Genomic DNA, 6,000 nt, shown 5'->3' with positions numbered 1-6,000 from the left:
AGGGAGAAAGCTGCTGCAGGGGAAGGGAGGGAGGGAGGGAGGGAGGGAGGGAAGGAAGGAAGGAGTATGGGTGGGGGAGAGGGAGAGGCAATGGTAACACTTGGAACCATCAATCATCTGGGCATCAGAGAGCATGGAGGAGGGGTGAGGCATGTTCTGCTTTAAACCCTCTTGCTGCCATTGTCTATTGATGAGGCCATCGGGGAAGCCATTCCCATCAACCCCTGCCCCATCAGCAGGTCTGGAAAGGAAAGTCTGTCTCGGGGAGTGGAGAGGGAGGAAAGTGGCTATAGTGGGAGGGAACAGTGAGTAGAAGAAAGGAGAATGTAGGGAAAGTGGCAGAGCTGTGATTTCCTTCCTTGGCAATTATTGTGTGGCCTTCACTTAAATGCCTGTACATGTATGTTAAGCAAAATTGACAAGAATTACAGTTCTAAATGTTAGGAAATGTATTTTTTAAAAAGAGGAAATTTCTTTTCCCATCAAAAACAGAAATAGAAAAAAACACAAATTGAAAAATTTGAAAAAATGACAAGTTGGACCTTGTCATTTATCAAAGATGCAAGCATTATAAAAGACAGAGAATTGGCTTCATATATACTGTGTCAAATATTAGGGCTGCACATAAAACAATCTTGTAAGATTCCAGTTATCAAATAACTATTCAACAAAGTATGGGGATATGCTTTTGCATCAGAATTAACCACCTATATATGTGTCAAGGAAAATAAGATCAAAACCCCAGAAATCTTTTATTTAAAAGTAGACATCGTGTATTCAATGTTGTGATATTAATAGATGAACTCTCATGTCGTATGTCATTTGTTATTTTGCAAAGAAGTGAGAAATGAAGATTTATGCAAAGTTATAATTAAACATATTAGTCAAATCAGAAATGTTAATGCAATAACACAACGGTTGGAAATAAAACACTGCCATAGCTGATCGCTCTTGCCATATTGATTTACTAAGAACATTTCCGTTCTGCCTATCCGGAGTTCACACCCCACAAAGAAGAATTATACTTCTTTGAGGGATGCATTTTCTGGTTTATATTAGCTTATTTGGCACCTGTCCTTCTGTTGTGCTACTCTAGAGTATAAGTCCAAGGCAGCTTACAAAATAAAACATAAACAAAAAAGAACAAAACAAAACAGCACAATAAGAAGTTAATGATTAAAACCCTACTACTGCTCTGCCGTCTGAGCTCTGGAGGCTTATCTGGGGAATTCAGATTAGCCTGTGTACTCTAACACACGCCAGCTGGGTGACCTTGGGCTAGTCACAGCTTTTCAGAGCTCTCTCAGCCCCACCCACCTCACAGGGTGTTTGTTGTGAGGGGGGAAGGGCAAGGAGATTGTCAGCCCCTTTGAGTCTCCTACAAGAGAGAAAGGGGGGATATAAATCCAAACACTTCTTCTACTACTACAGTTAACAGTTAAAACCCTATTATTATAACTCCAGTAAAGGCATTAAACAGCATAAACCAATGAGCTCTATTTAAAAAAAAACTCTCAGAATAATTCTTAGACTATAAAAGTGATGTCTGAACATAAATCCATTTAAGGAAAGCCTGGAAACATTTGGGCCTGATGTCTAGAAGATAGTAGGGTAGGCACCAAGTGAGCCATAAGGGAAATGGTATTGTAAAGGTTAGGTTCCACCACTGAGAAAACCTTCTCTCTGGTTGCCAACTAGAGCTGCCAGCAGTGGTGGGATCCAAAAATTCTAGTAACAGGTTCCCATGGTGGTGGGATTCAAACTGTGGCATAGCGCCAATGGGGCTGGGTGGGGCACAACGGGGGCGTGGCTGGGCATTCCAGGGGCGGGGCATTCCTGGGCGGGGCTGTGGCAAGGACGCAGCTGCTGCACTGGTCTTTGGGCGGGAAACGAATGCACGCAGGTGCAGGCTGCAGGCTGCCACGCACGCCGGTGCACCTCCTGCTAGACTGCTTCAAGTTCTGCGCGCTACTGCTGAGAGGAGGGGCGTAACTAAGGCAAAAATCACATGGCAAAATCACCAACTAGTAACCCCCTCTCGGCACACACAAATAATTAGTAACCTACTCTCGGGAACCTGTGAGAACCTGCTGGATCCCACCTCTGGCTGCCAGCCCTCTGGTGGGGAAGATTATGCCCACCCACCCCCACCCCCACCCCCAGCCTCACCCCCACCCCCCCGGTTTCGGATTATCATCCTCCAGGTGGTGGCGGGAGATCTCCTGCTATTACAACTGATTTCCAGAGATCAGTTCTGCTGGAGAAAGCGGCCACATTAGAAGGTGGACTCTATGGCATTATATCCCCCTGAAGCCCCTCCTCTCTGCCAACCCTGTCCTCCTGTGGCTCCACCCCCCAAAATCTCCAGTATTTCCCAACCCAGAGCTGACAATTTTACCGCAGCTGCCGGTATTTCCTGTTGAGAGAAAAACAAAATAAGAAATGGCCATCCAGATAGTAACTTCACACTTCTCTGAGAATTGGCCCAAACTCTGTAGTTTTACCATGGTTTTCCTAGTAAGGCATGTCATCAGCTCCCCATGTTCCTGCCCTACCCCCACCCCCCGTCTCCTGCCGAATATTAGCCTGGCAGCCCTGTCATTCCCCACTGTCTCTGATGGATGTCCGTTGACCCGCAGGGCTTAGCAGGAGGCATGTCTTTCTCTCTCGTGACCTTGAGGCCTATGCCTCCCGAAAACAAGTATTTTTTTTCACACTTTTGCTGAGAAAGCAGGAGGGGGAGATTGAGTGGGGATATAACAACCTAGGAGAGGCAGATTCCCCCAGAACTGGCTAGCTAGGGGCTTGCTGCATTCAATAAACACTTCTGATCAAGCATCCAGAGTCCGTTTATTGGTTCAAGGTCTGAGACCTAACACTAATTTGTCAAGAATTTATGGGGTAGGTAGTGGACATGTAATAAGGCTGAGGATTTTGCAATCAAAGAATACAACTATTAGATCTGATGCATTCAGATTCTCAGGATTTAAGTTTATGTGAATTCAAAGTCTCCAGGAGCAGGGGTAAAAATTCAGGATGAGGAGACTGAATTAATGGCTGAGGGTTTTTTTTTATTATTGCTTGGATTGATTTGTTAAAAGCTGTATTCCCCTCCTCCCCCAGTCTGGCAGCTATCAGGATGCTTTCTGGAAGTACCCAGCATAACTAGGTTTGGTCCGCTAAATCACCAAGCACCATCTCCTTCTATCAAATTCTGGGAGAAAGAATAATTAAAAGGACAAGTGCTTTGAATACTGAGAACCCAAATACTGATTTCCAAAGTGCAGATGCAGACATAAATTTGTTCTGTATTCAGTAGTCCATTACAGCGTAGTGACAATGTGATAATATCTAAAACATAATTTGGGAGGGAAGGCGCCGTGATATAACCTGATCTCATCGGATTTCAGAAGCTAAGCAGGGTTGATGCTTGGATGGCAGACCACTGAGGAAGACTCTGCCGAGAAAGGCAATGGCAAACCACCTCTGCTTCTCACTTACCTTGAAAGCCCCTTGTGGGTTTTCCAGAAGTTAGTTGTGACCTGACTGAACTTATGTACATAGATAAGCCATAAGTTGGGGATTGCAGCCCCTAGCATGCACACCAAACAGAGGCACCTCAGACTGTTTTGCCCAGGATGTCAGACTAATTTTCTTAGTAACGAGGAAAGTCTCTTGAGTTGCTGGCAGAACAAGAGAAGGTGACCAGTATGGCTTATGTTGCCATCACTTCTTAGGTCTGTCCAGTCACCAGCAGTGCTTGAAGAAACCCTGAAGTGTTTACTTGCAGTGAGTCCAAATCAGTACCTCTCAGCTTGCACAAAAAACACCTTCACAGGTTGATGTGTTATTTTTGGAACCTGGGCCCAAACAGTTGTCTAATTGTTTTTAATTATCAGCTGCTGCTTTCACTTGTTCTTCTCCCCCTATTTTTAAGTTGCCTTGACAATATGTGCATCCAAAGGGCATACAGAAATTAAATTCCTTGTAGTGACATGATAAATGCTTTTATTCTCTTTTCCTTGATGTAAAGGATTGTTATTTCTGTACTAATGCCTCTTTGTATTAGAAGTGCATGGTGAAATGGGAGGGGAAAGGGAGGTTGGGACTAAAAATACTGCTCCTTTCTTCCTCCCAGGACTCTGGGTTGCTGGTGCCACAGTTAAACAACACCTTCTCCACGTGACAATGTTACGTGGACAGAGGCGTAGCTACTCTGCCCCCCCCCCCCCCCCCCCGCGGCATTTTATTCCACTTACTTTTAGGAAAGGAGCAGGCTGAAGAAGCCTGCCTGCGTTGCCTGGGCCTGGTGGAAACTACATTTCCCAGAAGCCCCTGGGAAATGTAGTTCCCACCAGGCCCAGGCAGCGCAGGCAAGCTTCTTCTCGGGGATGTTCCATTCCTAAAAGTAAGTGGGGAGTGCGCCGTTTGGGGGGGGGGGGCGGGGGGCGCCACGGAAGGGAGGCGGGGTGTGCCGTTTTGGGGGGGCGGGGGATTTTTCTGCCCCCACGTGACCAGAATCGGTGCGCCCGGTGCGTTGCGTACCCCCCCTTCCCCCGTCTCCTGGTGGCTTCGCCGCTGTAGGTGGAGAAGGTGTTAATACCATCAGCTTCAACCATAGTATCTACAGCACCTGGAAAGGCCCCAGAACATTTTTAATCACATAAATGTAAAGGTGCAAGTGTAACCCCTATGTTCAGAATGGGATGACCCAGAAAGGGGTGGAGACTAAAAGCAGGAGGAGGTTGCAAAAACTCATGAAGTTGGAGGAAGTAAGGCTACTAGGCTGCGACCTTGATTGGGTTTTTTTATAAGCTCTTAACACCTTGTTTAAGGTAAGTGCAATGTTGTTGGGAACTAGTGGGAAGGGAGTTGGTTATTTTGCTGTGTTGTAAGTGTTAGAATGTATTGCTTCAGGGCTTTCTGAGTATGTAATTGGGGACCTTCATCATCTCGAATCCAGTTCGAATCCAAATGTACTCTGGAGTCTTCATGAGCCAACCACCAGCAGGAAGAAATGGACTTGGCTTGATCAGACTGTAATTAGAAGGACTTGGAATGAAACTTGAACAGGACCTTGAAGTGTGATGTTAAATGTTAATGTTTGGTAAGTGTCATATGTTAAGGAAAAGTAAATCATTTTTTAAAAAATTTAGTTGTTGCAAACTCCTTCCAAGTTCTGTCCCACAGAGCCCACAAGCAGAGGTTACACAAGCACCAGTTGTTACTGACCAATGGGATGATGTTACCCCATTATATTTACATTGTGTCAGGAACAGCGCCTGGTGATTGAGGGGCTTTCTTAGCTTAGTGCTTTTTGTAACAATTTGCATTGGCAAAGATCGTATCTGGGTGATGGAAGGGTACTCTCACTTCAGTGTAATAGTCACAAGATATATGTAACCAGCCTGCTATATGTAAAGGGACTTTCCTTTTGCTTCTGTTGATCTTTATGGTTTAACATGTGGAGAACTAGGCTGACCCTGATGGGCTGCTCCCAAGAGAAAACAGGATGTGCCTGTTGCCTTGAGGGGTAGACAAGCCAGGTTGCTGTATCTTTCCCTAGCACCGTCCTTGGGGCACCTAAGCTCCAAAATATCTCTTTCCACACATTGCTTGGGAAAACGGAAGGGGGGATCTCTCCGGGATAAAGGAGGCCAGCTAAGCCAGGTCTGGCAGAACTGGCTTTCTCAAGCTGGGTTCTTCGTTGCTTTTCAATAAACACTTCTGATCAAGAATCCAGAGTACATTTATTCCTTGAAGGTCCGAGACCTGACAGAGGGTGGTTTGCCATTGCCTTCCTCAGTCATCTACCCTTTTCATTACATGGCTGCCAGCAAATCTCATATCCCCCATAAACACTGTAGCCTTTTCTCTTGTTCATTTTGTTCCCCGGCCACTGGGGGTTCTTTGAATTCTCAACTTCCTTGATGAATCAAAAAGGAAATCTCTCTAGCAACAGAAGGTGCTAGAGACTTACTTTTTTGAAAAGAAATCTGG

Source organism: Sphaerodactylus townsendi, linkage group LG05 (genome assembly GCF_021028975.2).
Source record: "Sphaerodactylus townsendi isolate TG3544 linkage group LG05, MPM_Stown_v2.3, whole genome shotgun sequence".
NCBI classification, from domain to species: Eukaryota; Metazoa; Chordata; class Lepidosauria; order Squamata; family Sphaerodactylidae; genus Sphaerodactylus; species Sphaerodactylus townsendi.
This window is presented reverse-complemented; position numbering follows the sequence as displayed.